We start from the raw sequence: 25,511 nt of genomic DNA, 5'->3' as shown, positions 1-25,511 counted from the left end.
ACTCTGTCTGGCTTGAACCTGAGATCATGGGATCCGGAGAGAGGCCGACACACTTACACTCATTTAACAAAATGGCGACTTCATACCATATCCGTACTTTCACCAAGATGTTAAAAAACGGTTTCATTCTAGAAAATTCTTAGACGGTTAGGGCGTTGGCTTTCAGAGCCAACCTTGGTGGTTTCGATTCCGGTTCAGTCCGGTCGTATTTGAATTTGCAGGTCTTGTGACATTTGATGGCACGTAGATGACTTATGTGAGACAAAGTTGCTGGCACCTTCACGTCTTCGAAAATCATGTAGGCCCTGTGTAGTTAGTAGAATGTATTCGTGTTTATAGTGAACGGATTTCGTTTTGGATTGGTCAACTGCATCTTTCACTTCTACCCAGCGTGTGCTTTAATGCTGGCCACTCGCCGAATAAATTTGAAAACTATGCCATGACCGACTGGATTTCGTTATTAGATTAACTCAAAAATATAGGGCAGGTGTCGATCTAAATAGTACTACTTTGAAGTAATTTGATCATGCATTACATATTAACGACATAAGTTCTTACTCGTATTCATGAACCAACGTCGTATTCAGTGTAATAGGAGTTCACTAAGTGTTCTACCATTACAAGGATGCGATTGGTCGGTGACTGGGGGTCGACGCTAGATGTGGAATAAGCCCAGATTTACAGCCGAATGCTTTTCCTAACGCTGGTCCTATATGGACGGATGTATTCACCAACGCTTGTTTCTGTGGTGGTCAGTATTGCAATGTACTCTATGTAAGTGGACTTGTATGTTTATTAAGACAACCACTAAATCATAGTCCTCAAGTCATAGGAATTAACCAGATGTGACTAACAATCTCAGGCCTGGACGATGACGGAACCCGAGGCCTTCTGATTCAAAGACGACTAGGCTGACCATTCAGTCAAGGACAACGTATTCTAACCCTCCGACACGGCTTTTGAATTATTGTTATGTACGAACAGCAGGTGGTCACTACTTCAATATTCTCTCCTTCAATAACTGTGCATTGTGAAAGGTGAGTTGTTAGCTGCCAGCAAATCTTGTCCTTACGGACAATAAAGCTGATCATGAACGACACAAGTGTTTTTACATAAAGTGTTAGTGTAAAGGTTTCGAAGAATTTCATTCACTATGTATGTACTTTCGACCATATCTCACATTCTTGTACACGCAGTGCCACGCTGGAAGGAGTTGGTAGCCTGCCATAATCTCACTCTTTGTATCATGAATGAAACACGACCTCACTGTTCACCTATGACATTCTAAGCGCCGAACGCTCACGACTAGTATTCGTATCACTCTGAAGACAACACGTTGTGTAAAGTATAAGCAATGATTGCGAGGAATTTCTGGACTCATTTAGTTCAATGAATTTATCTTTCTATAATAAATAAATAAATTCGTGCGTTAGTATGAATAGATTCATTATATTTTGTGGTTTCTATCTGCCCAGTCAATGTAAGAATAAAAGATATAACAGCAGCACTAGTGGTATTCAGTGGTACACTGCTGATAATGTTGTTGTTGTTGTTGTTGTTGTTGTTGTTTCTGAGTCATGCAATGAATTTGGAACGTCGAATAACCTTTACCATGCGGAGAAGAGGATCTAGATTTCCAAAACACAAACTCTTTTCAGCTTATTCAAGCATTTCTGGATACATGATGTTGGCTGGGGGTTTAAAGCCGAATGACCTTTCTGACGCCACTTGATATTTCAGACGGAAATTCCAGACCGAAATCGACTGGGATATGAACCTCAGCCGAGCAGAAGGAGAGGTGAACGATAAACCACTGTGCTAATCACTTCCTCATATCCAAACACAAATGAGCTGTTTAAAACACGTAAAGTTTCACGAATGTTCTTCTGCCGAGTGAGTTGGTCGTGTGGTTTGGGTCGCTTAGCTTTGAGCTTAAATTTGCAATATTGTATGTTCAAATTCCACTATTGGCAGACCTGGTAATTAAGACCACTCGAAAAGTCAGTACTAGCAACGGTGACAGTAAAATTTTACCTGATGATGACTTCCCATGAGCAAAGGAGTGGTTACATAATTGATTGGCATGAACGCTTCACAACTCCCAAACTATTTGCCTTTGATGTTTGATTACTGTGGAACATCATCTTTCATTCACTAACTTACTCATTGTGCAAGTTATATATACCACATACGTTCTATAGAAGGCAGGGGCATAGACAAGGGGACCGGGGGTAGGTTACTGGGAGTTGGAACCCCGCCCCATGAAATGTTTACAAATTAGAATAAATAGAAACTCATAATAAACAAATGAAAACAACTCAATGGATTGGCTGTTTTTTGAACATTCACACAGATATAATTGTAAGACCCTACACATCTATTGAATCTCTCTTTAGAGCCCGCTTTGCCGTGAGGTACAGGGTAAATGGCATGATTACGGATCCTATATTTCCGGAGCTGTACATACATACATACATACTGTGACCGTTCACCATCATGCCATGGAGATGTTAGGAGGTCTGGCTAATTATATATGCCATTTTCCGCAACATCCTATGACATATAACGCAGTAGTTAGCATTCTGTATGCTTAACCGGGGTATGATCCGCGACGCGCCAGTCCGGAGGGAGCAGTTTCCCTACGCTGTGACGAGAAGAAGACAGCGCAGTATGGTTAACCTTGAAACCGCGCTCTCTTTCTGAGCGAGTGAGGAGAGATGATGACGCTACGCACGGAGATGGAGGTTTGTTGAGACCGGGCCGAATTAAGGTGTGTTAACCGTTGAAAAATAAATGCCCACTATAAATTCAACACCGCATTCATTAGTACCACTTCACCATAATTTATGAAAAAGAGGAAGAAGAAGAATACTTCTACATGAAATAATTTTCCTAAATTTATAAATCAGGTCCTATTCGAACCAGTGTATTTTATGCTGACTGTCAATGCATATAAACACAATACTTTAAATATGGATCAGTAATGACGCCTATTATACAGTAGTACGCAGATCAGAGGCGACTACTGAAATCCGGCAACATGTGGAAAAAAGTGGGAGATATTGCATGATGAAACATGACGCATGATTTTCCAAAAGGACGCTTTGGAAATTATGAATAACCTACTGATCGCTTTGGTTTCACAGATGTTCAGTAGAAAGTAGAGGTCATGAGCTTTAATTCGATTGTTATCACGTCGTTCAAAAACTTCGATTACCGGACCCATATTTTCAGCAGCGACATATTTCACTTCCCCCCTGACCATTTTTCCGAAGGTTATAAATATAGCCTGGACCGAGACACTGTATCTCATTCTCATCCGAGTAGCTGCAGCGGTAACACGTTACTTAATTGTCGTCTGTATAGTGGCAGCTCAACATATCAGAAGCGGACTTGGATATCAGTTACTTGGATATCAGTGTATCAAGTGTTGTGCCATTGAAGAAACACATCGATGTGATTTAATATTTTTACGGAATAAGCCGTGTGGTACAAGTTAATGTACATAATTGCCGAATAGAAGCCTTAATTTGGCATTTTCAACATCATAATCGTCGAAGTTAGTTAATTATGACTTATGGTGCAATCACCATCGGAAGGCAAACACTTCAGGTTATTTAGTGTGGTGAGACAGCTAACTAATATATGCAAGGGCTAATTATTACAGCTCCTGAGCATTTAAGAACGAGTGACATTTAGCAAAAATTAAATAACTGTTCTTGACAACATTAATATTCGCATCCTCCAGGGACATTCGTTGTGATAGTCGGTCTGACGATCAGGGAATGAATAGTGATTTTTACAAACGTATCACTACTTATGTTAATCTGTTTGAACTTAAGAGTGGATCTTGTTACAAGTAGACCCCCTTTGAAAGTGCATAAAACAGTATTTGATAACTTATTCTCCATTTTCTGTATGTTCGTGAGTGGTCGTCGAACCCAAGACTCGGAGCCTACAAGAGTCGCGCCTCAGTGCCTGCAATCAGCTTTACAAGGATCATCCCGAAATTCAACTGAGAAAACAGCAGTTCGAGTCATGGATCGTCGTATGAAGAAAAACCAAGGACTGCTAGGAACAATAATATTCATGATGTTTGTGTAAAGATCTAAGATGTACCCCAGATGACAGCAAGCCTTACTCACCAAATGTTAAGTACATACTTCAATATACCCTAAACACGAGATATGCATGCCAACAAATATAATATTTGTAAATATTATAATGTTATAATTAAATATTAAATATGTAGGAAACATTATGCGCGTATAATTGGGAAAGATTTATTACTATTAGTTAGGATCATCAAATGATTTTTAAGATAATCATTGATATTTAACAAAATTCATTTGCATGAATTATTATATAGATTTCAAAGTTCTTAGCTTATATGAATTATCTTTGGGAAGAACGGCAAGTTAGCTAGATTTATATTTCTTCGTCTGGTAAAGATCTTCAGAGTAGTTTGGATATAAATGATACTTGGAGATTCGGGTAGTTGTAATCCCGGATAATATTAGATAATGATTGGAGTTGATCCAAATCGAGGCGTAATTAATTTATAATCATATATGAAATTGTGAGAATAATTAACCTGAAATAATGGGTTTTCTCTGTGAATTAATTGAACGGATTGAGATACGATGCCAAGACATGAGAGGGCGAAGCTATAACATGTTTTGTTGTTGGAGAGATAAGGAAGAATAAATAATTATAGCTGTTGAGAGATATAAAATTGGGCTGAATATATAGCCAGATAACGAGTAATAAGAAATAATGGCCTTCAAGTGAATGCATCCTTGACAATGAGCCGAGAGGATATGTAAGAGAATTGAAAGGGAGAGTGATGGGTGATTGATTTATGGTATCTTACCCAGGACTAGTCACAGCTGTTATTGTGATGAAAAGGTAAATGCTGGCCGACCGTACGCCAAGCGAAATCTGCAGTCTCTAGCAAACGATGTTAATGTGCCAAGCTCTTTTCATTTACCAGAGTAATCTCAATCCCATTCTAATTATACGTTGCAAGTGACACGGATAATTTCCGGATTTTGTGAAGGATAGATCCCTTCTCGTACTAAGTATTAATTTAGCCTCTGATTGGAGTCCAAAAAGTTGTACCTTGGAATCCGAAGCCCGTCGGTTCGAATGATGCTGGAGCGAAGATTTAACCAGATATTATGGCTTGGTTAAGCCATATCTTCAAGATGTGTTGTGTAAATATATTTGATATTTATATATATATATGTTTCTGTGTGTTTTATTATTTCCCAGTGATATGGTGATGGGTTTGATTCCAGCTTTGACTGATTTTCTTTAAATGTTAACTTGTTAGGTAAACCCAGGATACGCACATATATGTTCAGAGTGTATGTTCATCGTAGTGTTCAATGTAAATATACATTTGTCGTGGTCAAATGGATCACATGTTCGATACACGGTAATGCAATCTCGTGTGTATATCAGATGTGCTTATATTGTGTTATAACTTCTTTTCTCCAAATCATGACGGTAGACAAAGGACACTATTTAATATCCAGTTATGATTAACATATGAAGGATATCTGGTTCTCACCCAGGAATCTCGAGTTCGATCCTCGGTACCGGAACCATATTTAATATCCATTTGTGACGAGAGCTTAACAAATGAATTCAGTATCCATTCTTTTTAATATCATGTATCAGTGTATGTTGATCGAATGGTGTACATCAAGAATTAAGTATGCCAAGACAATTTCAAGAAAAGAAGGCATACAGTGTATATAATGTTATCAGTTGATTTGTTTCTTTTATTCATATGTTGAGATACAACATTATTTGTGTGGTTCGTATCATTATAATAAATATGTTTAGAATGCAAGCATTGAACGGAGATTCTTCTCATTTAACAAATATTAGCATATTCCTCTCATATTATAGAATCCTACTTTCATTATTTTAGATAGTGCCTATTTTATTTCTTTATCGGACATTCCATTACCCATATTGCTCTACGAATTCAGCCGGTGATCTTATGAAAGTAGGGAGGATGAGACTTCAAGCCTGGTAAGTGACTTCTGGCGGTTCTCATCGGAATGTTCCATCTGTACGTCTGTTTGTGAAACCAAATTAAGTAATATTGCCTTGATATACCTAATGTAAGCCTTATTTTTGTTGCCCAATTTTTGGGGCCAGTTTCATTTTGTCGCCCAATGTGTTCAGAGCTGGTTCATACTTAATTTGGTGCGACGACTAATGCCCATGGCACGGTTGCATTTTTTTTACGCCCTAACGGTTGCATTTGGCGCCCAACGTGTTAAGGGCAGGGTTCATACCCATGTTATGGCACTAAACCAGCACTCGATGTGCTAAGGGCAGGGTTTATACCCATGTCGAGGTATTGAACTAGCATTTACTGTGTTAAGGGTCGGTTTTATATTATGTTACGGCACTAAATTGGCACTTATTGTGTAGAGGCGAGGTTTATATCCATGCCATGCCACTAATATAATGCTGAACATGTAAGAGGCAGTTTTCATACCCGTGTTGCGGTAGATTTTAAATGTCTTCGCAATACAAGGCGCTATAATATTTGCATATTAGAATTGATGATAATGTTAATTTTGTTTCACAAATACATAGCCAGATATTAAGGCAAGAGTTTGAATACCGCTATTGTAATTAGGGAATACCTAATACCAAGTAGTAATACCGAATCGGTATGGTACAAACGAAATAGATGGAAATATCGAATTTATTCCGAATAATATTTTGATAGGGGAGAGGAATACAAAGTTTAGGGAGTCAGAGCGTGTGAGTATTGTATTCATAGTGAATAAATATGTCGGACGGAGTGCTTAAGCCACAACCAGAGACAACGTTATCACGTGCAATGATATTTAAATGAGTGACGGAAATAAATTAATTTTATACGATAGGGAGAAGAATGAAAATCGTGTCTCCAGATTAAATGGAAAAGTACACGGTAGTCACTCAAAATTATAATAGACCCGAGAAAATTATGGAATTTGAAATTCCATGGGGAACAACGAAATGATTTTCCCAAATTTGAGGATAAAGTAACTAAGTCGAACTCTTCAAATTCTGCTAGTTACGGTCTAGGCCAAAGGTGATGCATTATTGCAAGCCTTGGTAGCTTAGGGGCGTATCCCATTGTGAAAATAGAGAGATCGCGGTCAAGAGGGGATGCCTCATCCTACTACTCTTGAACTTGTTATAATAAACAGTGCGATGTTGACAGCTCATAGACGGGTAACTATCTGCTAAAGCATTTTACCAATCTTGAAGGTGATGACATCCAATGTTTATTAAATATACCATGTTTCCGGTATATGTAAATTGTCGAGCCCAGTACAGGTCGCGTATTTCAGTAACTTTTATTTTCCAGGGGCTAATTTAAAAATCATTTAAGGAATATATCGGGACAGGATGATTGATAAGTTGTGTACATATATTGATAGAACCACTAATAATTATTAGGAGGCGTGATATGGCTGTTTGAAGCTTGTTTTGTAATATGATATTTAAAAAAAAACACGCCTAATTAAGACTGGAAATCTAATGTCATGATTTGGAAGTAGTATGGTTTGCTTGATTTTGGGGGTACAGTTTCTCAAAATAGTGTTGTGATGGATGTGCAAGCGTTGAAGGAGATGTTGGAACAATGGAAGGCCGATAGTGAAAGACGGCAGGATCAGGCCAATGCAGATATTAAACAGCGTTTTGATAGGCAAGATCAGGCCAATGCAGACATTAAACAGCGTTTTGATATGCAGGATGAACGTTTTGATAGGCAAGATCAGGCCAATGCAGACATTAAAGAACGTTTTGATAGGCAGGATGAACGTTTTAATAAATTGGATGAACGTTTTGATAGGCAGGATCAGGCCAATGCAGACATTAAAGAACGTTTTGATAGGCAGGACGCAGATTGTAAAGAGCGTTTTAGTCGAATGCAAATAGACATTGACGATCAATTCAATAAAATGGGTGAGCGTTTTGATCGCCAAATTGAACAGATAGACTGTCTCACTAAACGCATGGATGACCAAGAGGCGTTTACAAAGGCCCATGCCGTGGAATGTAATACTCAGATTAACACTGTAACGGAAAAACTAGAAACTATGAATATCCAATTGGTGAAAATCGAAAGTCGCATGACTACCCAAGAGGTTAAATTTGAGGATTTAGGAGCTAACACAGGGACAATTATAAAGGACGTTGAAACGCTACAAGGGCGTGTAGAGCAGCTCGCAGCGAAATCCGAGGATCTAGAGGGACAGTTGGAAAAGGCCGCGGAGGAAAATGAAGCTAAATTCAATGAGGTACATGAATTAATTGACAGACGGCTAAACCGCGTAAAGGAAGATGTTAGTTTGGATATAGGAAGAAAGCAACGGGAAATTCATGGTCAATTGCAGGAATTAGTTGAGAAAACTGACAAAGGAAATCAGAAGGCCTATAAGGCTAGTATAAAGACGGATCTTCATGATGAATTAATAAGGGAACTTCGAGAAGAAATGGATAATCTTAGACTAGAGGAGATCAAAGGGATGGATAACTTCAAACTAAAGGATATTAAGGGAGAGGCAGTACTGACGTCCATGCAGGAGAAACGGGAAGATCTTGGACGTGACTTATCTTATACTGGTACGGAGCAGGAAGTAATAGTTGAGTCAACGCGAATAGATGATAATCAAACTCGTCATTTGCCAGGTCACGGTTCGATTCCACCTGATGCCAGCGTGATGCCAATCTATAATTTTGTAAGAATGGCTAATGATGAACCCAGGAAGTTCGGGTCTAGTGCTCATATGACCCCGAAAGGCTTTCTAGCTGAAGTTGATCAATACTTCACTGATCATCATATACCTATAGATAAGCGCTTGAGGGTGGTCGAACGCTATTTCACCGATCAACCTTTAATTTGGTTCAAAGCTTTCAAATCCAGTTTTGACAGTTATGAGGATTTCAAGCGTAGGTTTCTGGAAAAATACTGGGGTATCACAACACAATTAGACTTACGTCTAGAATTGTATTCAAAACGGTACTCCGCCACGGGGCAAACGAGGTTCTGTGAGTACTTTCTAAATCAGCTATTACGAATGAAAGAGTTAGATAACCCCACGTCTGAATTAGAGTTGGTCTCCGCCATAGCGAAACAATTGCCGCCTGAAGTACAAAAAATTTTGATATCGGCAAATGTCAAGACGGCCATTGAAACTGAGCATATTCTACGACAATTGGATCAAACGACGAATGGAGGACATTCGCGACAACGTCATCATGAAATGATACACACGATGAATATAGATCAAGGTGAAAAACAACCAAAACGTAGGAATCAAGGCACGAGTACTGAGGACCTTCGAGAAAATAGTTTAACGAAGCGCAGAGACCAAGGAAATCTTATGACATGGGACGGACCTCGGGGAAAGTACAATGAAGGATGGAATTCCAGAAGATATGATTATCGAAGACGCCCGGAAAGACAAATTGGACAAAGATTTAATCAATACAAACAGTTTAGGAGGCCATATTCCCGGTGGAAGGATGAAAATAGACAATCATGGTCAGGATCGAAAAATCAGGATGATTCGATGCGAGACCGACAAGCTGAGTCCCGACGATACATTGAACAGTTGAGGAATCAGTCTCCTAACTCAGACAAGTGGCAGAAGCCTATTCAGGAAATGGCCACATCAGGGGAGTGTAGAGGAGCCGAAAGTCTCCAATTCCAGGCTCAGCGCACACCGAATCATGGGGGTAATTTAAATCCTCGAGCAGCTGAGTATTTTGCGGGAGGTGGTGCTGTAAAAAAAAATACCAACTGAATAGTAAGGAGATAGAACCTTTTGCCATTAGTAATCATCCGAACGAGTTAGAATGGACAACAGTAACCATAGATGCATGGGTAATTCAACCAGAGGATTTGTTGGAGGACCCAATCAGACAGAATAAGAAAATTATGAAAGAGCTTCCGGTAATATACATAAGAGTCAATGATCTACGCGTCCGCTGTTTGGTGGATACTGGAGCCAGCGTGAGCGTAGTATCCAAAGCGTTCGTTCGAGAGGTTCAATCGAAATTCCAAATTCCAGTATTGCCGGTATCCAAATTAAAGGTGAGAGGTATTATACCTGATCGCACTACAGTGTGTGACACTCAAGTATACCTAGATTTGGAAATAGGTAATGCAATATTGTCACACCCATTTTTAATGTTGGAGAAAGTAGAATACAATATTATTCTGGGAGCAGATCTCTTGAGAGAATGTAAAGCCATAATTGATATGGATAATAATCAAGTAAAATTCCAAATTAATTCAAGTCAGGAGAACATCCAACTGAATGACTTACCAGAGATTACAGGTGAAGAGAGAATTTGGATCACTCAAATTCACCGTAACAGGGAAGAAAGTCCAAAGATATTTATGAATTGGGAATTAAAGGAAATAGAGGAAATGAACTGTAAATTCGAGAGGATGATTGCCAATTTGGAAAGGGAGAACGAAGAGGAGGAACCAAAATTTGAGGACATAGTACAGACTAAAATTCAAGAAGCCAAAATCACAGAGGAAGACCGATCTAAATTAAAGGACATCTTAGACAAACATAAAAATGTTTTTGGGTCACAACCTGGGAAAATTTTGAACTTTAAATATAACCTCATCATCAATAATTGGGAACCATTTAGGAGAAAACCATATCCTATCCCAGAGAAGTATCACACTAAGGTTCGAAGCATTATCAAAGAAATGGAAGATAATGATTTAATTTCCAAGGTTCCGACACCATTTCTTAATCCACTTGTCATTGTGGAAAAATCAAATGGATCGTTGAGGGTATGTTTGGATGCGAGGGCTATCAATGAGAGGATGGTGCCAGAGTACGATAGGGCACCTAATATTAAAGATATATTAAAAAAAATTCAACATAAACAGCTCTTTTCTAGTGTAGATTTAAGAGCATCATATCATCACGTGGAATTGACGGATGAATCGAAAATTCTCACAGGATTCATGTTTGATCAACAAACTTATGTATATAATCGTCTCCCATTTGGTATCAAGAATGCTGGGTCAGCCTTGATAAGGGCGTTAGATCGAAATTTGAGTGAAGGGGTCAAAGAGATCACGGTCCGGTATGTGGACGACATCCTGATAGCGACATCAACATTAGAAGAACATCTAGAGCATTTAAACATTGTACTTGAGGAACTGGATCGAAATAACTTCAAGATTAATCTTGACAAGTCAAAATTTTGCCAACGGAACATTTTATTTTTGGGGCATATAATCGATTCAGAGGGTATCTCCCCAAACCCTGTCAAAATCAAAGCTATTCAGAATTTCCCAAAACCACTGAAGGTCAAACACGTCAGGCAATTTTTGGGAATCTGTGGTTTCTTTGCCGATCACTGTCCTGCCTATACAACCACGGTTGCTCCTTTGCAAGATCTTCTGAAGAAGAACAACCGTTGGAAGTGGGATGATACATGTGAGGAAGCTTTTAAGAAAACAAAGGAATTATTAGGAAATAGCGTTAAATTGGGTTATCCTGATTTTGAGCAGAAATTCATTATCCAGACAGATGCGTCTATGATAGGCGTCGGTGCTGTATTGTATCAGGAAAGGAAAGATGTCGAGCCACGATTTAATTATTTAGCCTTTATGAGCCGTAAGTTACGAGAGCATGAAAGGCATTATACCGTGACCGAACTTGAAATGTTAGCCATTGTTACTGCTCTTGGTTATTGGCGGAAATACATTTATGGGTTTCCTATTCTTCTCAGAACAGATCATCGCGCTCTCACTTTTATGCTCAAATCGACAATGTCGTCGGAAAGAGTAAATCGGTGGACCCTATTCGTGCAACAATTCGATCTAGAAATTGAGCATTGCTCTGGCAAGGATAACGTTATTGCGGATGCCTTGAGCAGAAACCCAGATCCAGAAGTTCAGGTCATTTACCGTTTGGAATTAAGTGAAGGTGATCGGGAAGCACTCGATCAATTGAGACATGTTGCCCGAGAACAAGAGAGATGGCCAGAAACGCGTCGACTAATAGATTTTTTTCGAAGGCGACTTCAACCAGGAACACCCGAACATCAGGACGCCGAACGACGTTCACAAAATTATAATTTCCTTGATGGTATATTGTATAAATATGTAGATGATGCGCATACTCAACTTCGAGTGGTTGTTCCACCACCATTGCAAATCGACTTAATTTGGATTGCGCATCATGCAATAGGGCACGCGGGAGTTGACAAGGTGTTGGCAACTTTGAAAGAAACATTCACCTGGTCAAGAATGAGGAAAATGATCCGCACAGTATTGATGACGTGTGACACTTGTCAACGCATCAAACCCAATACATATTTGTTAAAACAACCCCCAAGACCATTAATTCCAGAGAGGCCGCGAGAACTGTTCGCAATGGATTTTTATGGCCCCATTCCAAAGGCAACTAGGGGATTACAATATATCTTAGTATGCATAGACGTATTTTCAAAATTTGTCATACTATGTCCGGTTCAAAGAGCGAATACCCGGTCTGTTATTAATCAAATTCGCAATAAAATAATCCCAAAGATGGGAAAGCCCGAGAGGTTACTTACGGATCATGGATCCCAATTCACCTCTGCCGTATTTAAGCGGGAGATGGAACAGATGAATATACAACACATCATGAGTTCCATAAGGCACCCTGAATCTAATCCTTCAGAAAGGATAATGCGGGAAATAGGAAAGTTTTGTCGGATATATTGCCCTCGACAACATTGGCGATGGGTTGACGTCATACCAATCATTATGGAATGCATCAACTCAACGGTCCATGAATCAACCGGACAAATCCCTAGCCTTCTTCACTTTGATGAAAAACCTGATAGACCTTGGAAGGGTATTATGACATGCCCCGAAGATCCAAGACCGTCAATGGAATTGCGGATAAGGACCACATTGGAACACCTTCGCAAGCAAGCTGAAAAAAGGTTAAGGCGCCAGAGAAACAGAAGATTTCACCGACCTCTTCGTGTAGGAGAATTAGTTTTAGTGAAACGTCCCGCCGTTTCTGATCCTCCACGAAAGTATTATCACAAATTCGCGGAACTATATATAGGGCCGTACAGGATCATACAAAGTTTGGATAATAACTCTTATAAAGTACAGTCGATGGATGGTACTGTGGAGGCGATCCATAATGCATCGAACTTAAAGTTGTACCACGTACCAGGGCAACTGCCCATTGAAGAACGAGAAGATCCCATTGGTGGAGAACCAAGTGAAGATGAAGAAGATGAAGAAGAAATCGATGTCGTAGATGATATCGAAGATGATGAACAATTTCCGGAAATCAATTTACTATGGGATAAAGAAGATCTACGCGACGTAAACGATGATGATGAGTTTACTGACGATGAAGAATGCAGAGGATGTGCAGGAAAACGAGACCTCGAAATGCAAATTTTATTACCAATATTATTGGAAAGACGCAAATTAACACAAGAAAACATCATGATTCGGAAGCAAGAATAAAATTTTCTAATACAGTACTTGTAATAGGTTGAATAAGAAAAATCCCTAATTTCGTGATTTTTCTTAGTCGGAGCGGGCGAAGGATGTGACCGTTCACCATCATGCCATGGAGATGTTAGGAGGTCTGGCTAATTATATATGCCATTTTCCGCAACATCCTATGACATATAACGCAGTAGTTAGCATTCTGTATGCTTAACCGGGGTATGATCCGCGACGCGCCAGTCCGGAGGGAGCAGTTTCCCTACGCTGTGACGAGAAGAAGACAGCGCAGTATGGTTAACCTTGAAACCGCGCTCTCTTTCTGAGCGAGTGAGGAGAGATGATGACGCTACGCACGGAGATGGAGGTTTGTTGAGACCGGGCCGAATTAAGGTGTGTTAACCGTTGAAAAATAAATGCCCACTATAAATTCAACACCGCATTCATTAGTACCACTTCACCATAATTTATGAAAAAGAGGAAGAAGAAGAATACTTCTACATGAAATAATTTTCCTAAATTTATAAATCAGGTCCTATTCGAACCAGTGTATTTTATGCTGACTGTCAATGCATATAAACACAATACTTTAAATATGGATCAGTAATGACGCCTATTATACAGTAGTACGCAGATCAGAGGCGACTACTGAAATCCGGCAACATGTGGAAAAAAGTGGGAGATATTGCATGATGAAACATGACGCATGATTTTCCAAAAGGACGCTTTGGAAATTATGAATAACCTACTGATCGCTTTGGTTTCACAGATGTTCAGTAGAAAGTAGAGGTCATGAGCTTTAATTCGATTGTTATCACGTCGTTCAAAAACTTCGATTACCGGACCCATATTTTCAGCAGCGACATATTTCACTTCCCCCCTGACCATTTTTCCGAAGGTTATAAATATAGCCTGGACCGAGACACTGTATCTCATTCTCATCCGAGTAGCTGCAGCGGTAACACGTTACTTAATTGTCGTCTGTATAGTGGCAGCTCAACATATCAGAAGCGGACTTGGATATCAGTTACTTGGATATCAGTGTATCAAGTGTTGTGCCATTGAAGAAACACATCGATGTGATTTAATATTTTTACGGAATAAGCCGTGTGGTACAAGTTAATGTACATAATTGCCGAATAGAAGCCTTAATTTGGCATTTTCAACATCATAATCGTCGAAGTTAGTTAATTATGACTTATGGTGCAATCACCATCGGAAGGCAAACACTTCAGGTTATTTAGTGTGGTGAGACAGCTAACTAATATATGCAAGGGCTAATTATTACAGCTCCTGAGCATTTAAGAACGAGTGACATTTAGCAAAAATTAAATAACTGTTCTTGACAACATTAATATTCGCATCCTCCAGGGACATTCGTTGTGATAGTCGGTCTGACGATCAGGGAATGAATAGTGATTTTTACAAACGTATCACTACTTATGTTAATCTGTTTGAACTTAAGAGTGGATCTTGTTACAAGTAGACCCCCTTTGAAAGTGCATAAAACAGTATTTGATAACTTATTCTCCATTTTCTGTATGTTCGTGAGTGGTCGTCGAACCCAAGACTCGGAGCCTACAAGAGTCGCGCCTCAGTGCCTGCAATCAGCTTTACAAGGATCATCCCGAAATTCAACTGAGAAAACAGCAGTTCGAGTCATGGATCGTCGTATGAAGAAAAACCAAGGACTGCTAGGAACAATAATATTCATGATGTTTGTGTAAAGATCTAAGATGTACCCCAGATGACAGCAAGCCTTACTCACCAAATGTTAAGTACATACTTCAATATACCCTAAACACGAGATATGCATGCCAACAAATATAATATTTGTAAATATTATAATGTTATAATTAAATATTAAATATGTAGGAAACATTATGCGCGTATAATTGGGAAAGATTTATTACTATTAGTTAGGATCATCAAATGATTTTTAAGATAATCATTGATATTTAACAAAATTCATTTGCATGAATTATTATATAGATTTCAAAGTTCTTAGCTTATATGAATTATCTTTGGGAAGAACGGCAAGTTAGCTAGATTTATATTTCTTCGTCTGGTAAAGATCTTCAGAGTAGTTTGGATATAAATGATACTTGGAGATTCGGGTAGTTGTAATCCCGGATAATATTAGATAATGATTGGAGTTGATCCAAATCGAGGCGTAATTAATTTATAATCATATATGAAATTGTGAGAATAATTAACCTGAAATAATGGGTTTTCTCTGTGAATTAATTGAACGGATTGAGATACGATGCCAAGACATGAGAGGGCGAAGCTATAACATGTTTTGTTGTTGGAGAGATAAGGAAGAATAAATAATTATAGCTGTTGAGAGATATAAAATTGGGCTGAATATATAGCCAGATAACGAGTAATAAGAAATAATGGCCTTCAAGTGAATGCATCCTTGACAATGAGCCGAGAGGATATGTAAGAGAATTGAAAGGGAGAGTGATGGGTGATTGATTTATGGTATCTTACCCAGGACTAGTCACAGCTGTTATTGTGATGAAAAGGTAAATGCTGGCCGACCGTACGCCAAGCGAAATCTGCAGTCTCTAGCAAACGATGTTAATGTGCCAAGCTCTTTTCATTTACCAGAGTAATCTCAATCCCATTCTAATTATACGTTGCAAGTGACACGGATAATTTCCGGATTTTGTGAAGGATAGATCCCTTCTCGTACTAAGTATTAATTTAGCCTCTGATTGGAGTCCAAAAAGTTGTACCTTGGAATCCGAAGCCCGTCGGTTCGAATGATGCTGGAGCGAAGATTTAACCAGATATTATGGCTTGGTTAAGCCATATCTTCAAGATGTGTTGTGTAAATATATTTGATATTTATATATATATATGTTTCTGTGTGTTTTATTATTTCCCAGTGATATGGTGATGGGTTTGATTCCAGCTTTGACTGATTTTCTTTAAATGTTAACTTGTTAGGTAAACCCAGGATACGCACATATATGTTCAGAGTGTATGTTCATCGTAGTGTTCAATGTAAATATACATTTGTCGTGGTCAAATGGATCACATGTTCGATACACGGTAATGCAATCTCGTGTGTATATCAGATGTGCTTATATTGTGTTATAACTTCTTTTCTCCAAATCATGACGGTAGACAAAGGACACTATTTAATATCCAGTTATGATTAACATATGAAGGATATCTGGTTCTCACCCAGGAATCTCGAGTTCGATCCTCGGTACCGGAACCATATTTAATATCCATTTGTGACGAGAGCTTAACAAATGAATTCAGTATCCATTCTTTTTAATATCATGTATCAGTGTATGTTGATCGAATGGTGTACATCAAGAATTAAGTATGCCAAGACAATTTCAAGAAAAGAAGGCATACAGTGTATATAATGTTATCAGTTGATTTGTTTCTTTTATTCATATGTTGAGATACAACATTATTTGTGTGGTTCGTATCATTATAATAAATATGTTTAGAATGCAAGCATTGAACGGAGATTCTTCTCATTTAACAAATATTAGCATATTCCTCTCATATTATAGAATCCTACTTTCATTATTTTAGATAGTGCCTATTTTATTTCTTTATCGGACATTCCATTACCCATATTGCTCTACGAATTCAGCCGGTGATCTTATGAAAGTAGGGAGGATGAGACTTCAAGCCTGGTAAGTGACTTCTGGCGGTTCTCATCGGAATGTTCCATCTGTACGTCTGTTTGTGAAACCAAATTAAGTAATATTGCCTTGATATACCTAATGTAAGCCTTATTTTTGTTGCCCAATTTTTGGGGCCAGTTTCATTTTGTCGCCCAATGTGTTCAGAGCTGGTTCATACTTAATTTGGTGCGACGACTAATGCCCATGGCACGGTTGCATTTTTTTTACGCCCTAACGGTTGCAATACATACATACATACATACATACATACATACATACATACATACATACATACATACATACATACATAGATTTAGATTGCTATTTGAACGTACCATTCGCTGTAATACTGTTGACGTTGATCATATTGCTTTTGTTCTGTATTTTAATGTAAGGTTTTGCAGTGTACTCGAATCTGAATATCAACATAATTCTTTTGTATCAGTGTCCCTATAATGACACCACACACGCACAAGCACTTTCATTATCTTCTATCATCATTTTGTAACTGTAACACCCCACCCCTTCCTCCCCTCGGACGATCCTGGCTACGCTACGGATAGTTTCTCTCTGCACCTCACGTACATTCATTTTCTGTCATTCTCCTCTCCACCGTGGCTTAACTGCAATAGTCGTCATAGGCCGCCTGGATTACACTTCTGTGCAGTGGGTTGCGGAGGCCAGGCGCTAAGGGGTTGTGCCAGATTACAGTACTGAATGTATTGTATGGAACGTGTCTGGCACTCGAGCGTTGCACGATTAGGCAATACGTTCGCTTGTCAATGGACATTGACGTCAGGCAAGTGCGGGAGTTACGAAGCACGTCCTCGCTAGGAGGAAAGCGGCCGTGGCGGTTCTTGGCTTGAATCTGAAATAGCCTGCGGAGAATGGAAGTCAACTTCTTGAGCGATGAACACTTGGCACATAGATGGGGTGGCCTATATAATCGCAAAAGTTATGATTTCACCGTATTTAAAAGAGTCCAATTGAATTACTCTTAACGTGCGACGACGACGACGACGATGATGATGATGATCTTCTTCTCGATCTTTTCCAACTATGTGGCGTCGGCACTAATATGGATTGAGCTAAGGTTTACGGCTGGATGCCTTTCCTGACGCCCACCCTATGTGGACGATGTATTCGCTATTGTGTGTTCTTGTGGTGTTTTATAGTGTGATGTGTTGAATGCGAATGAAGATCTGTATTACGACGAGCACAAATACGCAGCCCCTTAGGTAGAGGAATTAACCAAACATGGTTAAAATCCATTTTCCAGCCGGAAATCGAACCCGGAGCACTCTGAACCGAAGTTCAGTACGCTGACCATTCAGCCAAGGTACCAGATTGCTGTTGATCATAATGTTGTTGATTAATAATAATAATAATAAGTAATAATATATCTTTGCTGGCAAGACGTAGAGTTTAGAGTACACTATTTCTTCTGGTATCTGCTAGAATAAATTTCTAACTTTCATTGACCTATCTCAGTCTCATTCTTGGCTTTGACATTATGAAAGTGACTGAGGTATGTGCGATGGTAGTAATACTATTCCTAATGCAGCCAGTTCCTGTTATGAATAGTGTGAAAATAACGCTCTTGGTGCAAGCATTTCGGTAGGCTTGGCAGACTGATATGTAATAGCAACTTCTGACTCAGTGAGGAAAGCAACAGGAAACCGCATCACCCCTCATTTCCCTAGTATGACTCTTCAAATGACACCTAGGCCATCTGTGTCAGCTGTTGGAGGAGCTGTGGAGGATTACACCATTACGAATATTATGACCATACAATCAATCAAATTTCATTAAAAAAATCATGACATGTTGCCCAGTGGCTAGCAGGTTATCCTTCAAAGATGTTTACGTACAATAGATATCAAGATGTAGTTTTTCATTCTAAAAACTACCGACTACCTGGCTGAGTGACCAGAGCATTGCCGTTAAGGCATCGGTGTCACGGGTTCAAATCCCGGATAGGTTGTGGGATTTTGATCATAAACGGTGAATTCCATTGGCTCGGTGACTGGGCAGTTGAGTTGTTCCCAACATTCTTGCAACTCACACGTCATACACAATACTAACCTCCTCTTTTCTTCGACCAGGCCGAGAGTCGGAACCCGGGGCTCTGAGGACCGACATAACTCAGCCATAAAGCCGGGCTTTGAGATGAGTAAAACCAAGTGGTTTGACGCGAGGATTGGGTTGCGAGGTTGCATTCGGGAGATTGTGGATTGGAATTCCGCTGTCGGCAGACCTAAAGATGGATCTCAATGTTTTCCTATTTCCACATCAGAGAAATATCGTGCCTGTACTTTAAATAAGACGACAGTCGCCAGTTTTCTAATCTATCCCTTTAACATCCTTACCTCGCCGAAAACCTTCGACATGTTAGAGTGATGTTAATCTACTATCAAGAAAATGTTATATTGCAGTATGATTCTTGGAATTAACTCAGGAAACCATACTACTGAAGGATAGTTATAGTTCATCTACCAATAACAATAATCAAACTACCTCGCTGGTAATACGATTAACATGCAGAACTGAAGCCTGTCAGTGAAATGCTCTCCATATCTTTGGATGTGAACCCTACATGCTTGGTACGGGGTAGTGTCCTTCATCTTGATATCTATTGTACGTATATGTCTGAAGGATAACCTGCTACCCACGGCTGGGGAACATAATGCCATTATTTTTATTAATGAATAATTTTCTTGTTTTTCTCTGAACATATACATTATTTTCAGGCGAATAAACTTATTCTTAATTCATATGAAATTATTAGATAGTCTCTGTCAGCGTTTCGGTCTAACAAGGCTACCCACACCCCAATTGATCTCCAACGGCAACGCGATCACTGCAATCCTGAGCCTGATATTCACGCATTTCAAACCTTACGGCTCTGGGTTCGATTCTCAGGCGAGTCGTGGGGTTTAAACAGCGTATGGTTAATGGGTGTTTGTTCATCCCATGTGATTCCTATAATGACATATTTCCTTCAACTGGCCAATGACATCCATTTTCATCGGAGGATCTGCCTTACAAGGGCCGTGAATACTGCATGAAAATACTATTATTATTATTATTATTATTATTATTATTATTATTATTATTATTATTATGATTATTATTATTATTATTATTATTATTATTATTATTATTATTATTATTGCTCTACCATCATAAGGTTGCTGTGGACATTTTTTCTGACTGTGATGATGAGAAAATGGTGTACATTCCTGAAACTGGCAATCAGAATTTACACCGAGTTTTCTGTTTTTGTCCTTTTTTTTTCTTTTGCTATTTGCTTTACATCGCACCGACACAGATATGTCTTATGGCGACGATGAAATAGGAAAGGCCTAGGAAGTGGAAGGAAGCGGCCGTGGCCTTAATTAAGGTACTGCCCCGGCATTTGCCTGGTGTGAAAATGGGAAACCACGGAAAACATCTTCAGGGCTGCTGAGAGTGGGGCTCGAATCCACTATCTCCCGATTACTGGATACTGGTCGCACTTGAGCGACTGCAGATATCGAGCTCGGTAGTTTTCTGTTTTTGCTTCAGGGCAATGTATTCTTAGGTTTTGGAGACCCAGTGAGGGATATTTCTTAAACAAAAAACAAAAAAAAGGGAAGCTTACAGTTTTACGAGACTATTGACATCACGATCTTAGATACGGTACTTCTAGTCTTGCGTGCAGTCCGAATAAAAGGGGCGTTACTTTTCTTTTTAAAACTTCCACATGCATTGGCTTGGATTCACACCCTGGCCACCTTGAATCTTGTAACTATTTCAATCGGTTACCACGCAATTCCTTCACGTCAAGTGGTTAATGGCTAATGTACTGGAGATTTGTGTTTGAAGATGGGGTATTTGTCTCAGCATAATAAAGCATTATTCCGTTCCTCGACAAAAGATCCTGTTAGTTCCCATTAACTGATGAATAATAAATCATCACCAAGGCAGCTGGTTTCATTCTCATAATCATAATACTAATAATAAAAATACTGTTATTTATTTAACGTTTCACTGACGTTTTTTGCTGTTTTGGAGACGCAAAGGTGCCAAAATTTAGTTCCACATGAGTTCCTTTTATGTAGCAGTAAATCTACCTACACAAAGCTCACGTATTTGAACACCTTCAAATACCATCGAACTGAACCAGGATCGAACCCGTCAGTAGGCCTACTTCAATGAAAATGGTGATATTCAAAGTAAGATAATGCGTGAACATCAGTCTAAGGATTGTAGTCGTGGGCTCGTTGCCACTGGAGGTGAACTGGGGCGTGGGTAGTCGTGTTAGAATACACCCACGTACAAGCGAGTTCTTAATTCTTGTGTTCTATTTGCGTAGTTCGCATTTCAAATAATGACAATAATAATAATACCAGGTTGTGATAAGGTCAAGGTCAGCTCCAGGAACTGAGCGCTGTTCAAGGTCGAACCCAAGGCCATCCTCGGGCGTGGTCCCCATTGTGATCCACAGTGCGACTGTTCTGCTGCGTGCTGTGATATTCTTGAGCAATTGTTTCGTTTCCAGTACCATCAGAGGTTCGTAACTTCCTCTACCTGTGTAGTATAGTCTAGTGTTCGTAGCTACTGTGACCTATGGCAACTATTTCGGAACCTCCACTCCCTCAACAGACATACTGTTTCAAATTACAAGCTACCTTTCCTGAAGGCTCTAAAAATTTTAAAAAATTCATGTTGGTAGCGACTGGGTGTTTCACATCACCAAAGCAAATAACATTAAAAACGCTAAAAGAAGTTACATTAATTCATATGTCAAGTAGCTACTGATTTAACAAAGAAATTTTTGGAAGTAACCTGACATTTAATTGCAGGGTTACCGCCTAAGATACATATAATAAATGAATGAAATACTTCGAGGTTATCACCGAGATCCTCTGACTGGGGACTGGATGTTTGGGTTATATACACTGACTGACAGAGCAAATGCAACACCAAGAAGGAGTGGTTCGAAAGGGATGAAAGTTGGGGGGAAAAAAAGACGGCACGGACGAATAAATGATGTTTATTTCAAACCGATATGCAGGTTACACAATGCGCACGGCATCGACTCAGTAGGATGTAGGACCACCGCGAGCGGCGATGCACGCAGAAACACGTCGAGGTACAGAGTCAATAAGAGTGCGGATGGTGTCCTGAGGGATGGTTCTCCATTTTCTGTCAACCATTTGCCACAGTTGGTCGTCCGTACGAGGCTGGGGCAGAGTTTGCAAACGGCGTCCAATGACATCCCACACGTGTTCGATTGGTGAGAGATCCGGAGAGTACGCTGGCCACGGAAGCATCTGTACACCTCGTAGAGCCTGTTGGGAGATGCGAGCAGTGTGTGGGCGGGCATTATCCTGCTGAAACAGAGCAATGGGCAGCCCCTGAACGCTTCTTCAGTGATGCCGGGGCTGTTTAGGATCCAACCAGCCTTAGAGCTGAGGACAGAACATACATATGTATATTGACAGTTCGGCCCGAAGGCTGGCTTGATCCCCAACAGCTCTACCATCAGCTGTCATAGGCGTCACTGAAGTGATGTACCGATTAGGGAAGAGTGAAGAAGTTCCCCAGTCTTTTTCTTACTGAGGCAGAAGGTGCTATAACGTACAACCCACCGAAATTCACTCACCATCCAATCCCCTGCGCGACTTTCACACAATATTTCAAGGACCTGGCTGAATAAAGAATGCCATTACTTATTTTACTCTTACCTTAGCCACTTTCACGATATCAAAACCAAATATTTAAGTCACAGATTTGTCCTAGCCAATACGAGAGGACAGTGCACTGTAAACACTGCGACTCGCCAGAAATGGATCCAGGCTACTTTGGAAGTAGCAAGAGCAAATTAATGGTGCTAGGAATGAGCATCTGCTGTAATGAAATGAACTGGAAGCTAGCTGATATTCTATCTTGACGAACAATCTTATTTTAATCTTAATAATGATTGTTTTATACCGTGGCCGGCGCCAGGGTAATGAGACATGTTACGAGATATAACAAAAGGCCCAACAAGTTCGCGTACTAAAATTCCAAGCCTATCATTACTCTACGCCGCGAAACAGGTTCCTTTTATAATGGCCTGCAGAGAATGGCTTCCGAATTACAGCCGCAGCTACACATATCCTTCTAAAGGTGAGCCAGACAGATTTCAATGAAACTTGGGTGAATGGTCAAATAACATACTATAAATTTAATGGTGGTAACTATTTTGCCGTAAAGTCAACGGTAGTGTTATAATATACTGATGAAAAGTAGCTTGGAATGGTTAGGTGATGATGGACCTTGCGTATGAACTACAGAAATATGCCGATAGCACAATCTCACAGTTACATCGGACACTTTATACCGACAATGACATTCTGACAAAACCTACAGAATTTCACGCTCTATAACCCTGTTTTACCGTCACATACATAAAGATATCAAAATATGAGGCTTTTAATTTTTCTGTATCGTTTATAACGACAGCTAAGTTGCACCGACACAGTTAGGTCGTCTGGCGACGATGGGGTAGGAAAGAACTAGGACTAAGAAGGAAGCGACCGTGGCTTTAATTAGGGTACAACTCCAGCATTTGCCTGGTGCGGAAATGAAAAACCACGGAAAGACATCTTCATGGCTGCTGACAGCGAGGCTCGAACCCACTATCTCCCGAATGCAAACTCACAGCCATGTGACCCAAGCCGCATAGCCAACTCGACAGGTCTAATTAATCTTGGTCATCTATATATAAACGTGCTTGTTATTTACATACTCCTTTATTGATACAAGCTAAGGAACTGCCGAATTGCTGATCACGATCACTCATTTTATTATGCCGTGGACAAATAACGTAACAACGGCAGTCGTGCAGCGATGTTCCCATGTTCCTTATTGATCATCTTATGAATTTTGTTTTCATTTGATGTCTTCGATACACGCGTTCCATTTAAAATTATTTTTATGTAAATATTAGGCCTATGTTACCGTAGAATGACTATAAATGGTAAATATACGATGTCTTTATTAATCATCGTACCATGTTTGATTACAATCAGTTTGGCTAACACACACAGTTCCACCGTGAGTCAAGTACTGCTTGACCCACTGCTGTTACTTCACGTACGAGACATGGAATATCTCTATCATTCTCTGCGAGGCATTGTGTGATAACCTGTATCGAAATGGTGTTCGAACTGGTGTATGTACGTGTAATTAAATGAGAGTAACATTGGGAACGGAGTAGCTCTTTTCTAAATGTTATGTATTGTCCTGATTTTGAAGTGGAAAATTCCGGAAAATCGTTACTAGGACGATTGAGGGTGACAATTTAATTCACTTCTCTTCCACGTTGTCTACCTGTAGTTAAGCACACCACATTTCAGTCAGTCAAACCGATAGTACATTCCCTAAGGGTCTCACAATATATAAGCCATGCGTGCCAGTTATAAGGATTTAGCTGAGACTAGTATTATATTCGTTTATTTGGGCAAGGTTTTTCTCTCCTAGTTATCTAGTTCTTTTGTGACTTTATTGGGTTTTGTGTGGACTACGTGGGCTGTAATATTTCTGTCTCACATTGTTTAACCCTTTCTTTATTTATACACTTATTCTTCTCTTCCACTTTCTACAAACGTCACCTATTAACTACAGGTGAATGTTGCGGAGCTGTTGACGAAACTCTCAGATTAGATCGAAAATGGTTTCACAACGGCCCATAGTTCCTGATCCAGAGATCGGAAGATGGGATGTGGGTCGCCTATAATACATGCACCTATCGAATAGACTATTATTACAATACCAATATATATTATTTTGATAACTCGAAAGTAACATTATGTAATACTGGTTTGCGTTACTCTGAAATACCATTCTCACATGGCAGAGAACGCATAATGTGGTAACAGAGGTATCATAATACGATTCAGCATCATTGTAAAGGACGGAAAAACATTACAAGGAAGACGTCAATGTAACACATGCTCGTGTGGATAATAATAAAATAAACTCCTGACAACAGTCTTCTCGATCTTTGTTCGTGTACCTGCCGATGACCTAGATGTTAAGCCCCTTTAAACAACTATCATCATGTTGATGTGAACACAGAATCATACAGAGCCTTTCGCTATAACGCACAATAAACAGATCGACGCAGAGTCCATCAAGGACTAGCATAACACGTACCAAAGCGCTCTGCCGTGTGCCGCGTAATTTGTACAGGACGTTGCACATTCCTCACGAGTTCCCTCTTCTTCGAAGGCTACGGGCAGTTGCGAAACGTAATATTCTGCACATGTTGCTCTGAGCTCGTCACCGTTCTATATTGT

The 25,511-nt window shown here is 39.6% G+C and overlaps 1 protein-coding gene across 1 annotated transcript in view; it reads left to right on the top strand.

The window, feature by feature from the left end:
• LOC136879323 (mucin-21) overlaps window positions 1-25,511 on the top strand; it is a 209,723-nt gene that overhangs the window by 147,249 nt on the left and 36,963 nt on the right. The gene's annotated exons all lie outside the window — the stretch shown is intronic.

Source organism: Anabrus simplex, chromosome 1 (genome assembly GCF_040414725.1).
Source record: "Anabrus simplex isolate iqAnaSimp1 chromosome 1, ASM4041472v1, whole genome shotgun sequence".
Lineage (NCBI taxonomy): Eukaryota > Metazoa > Arthropoda > Insecta > Orthoptera > Tettigoniidae > Anabrus > Anabrus simplex.
Note: the sequence above shows the minus strand (reverse complement) of the source record. Positions and strands in the feature narration are given on the sequence as shown.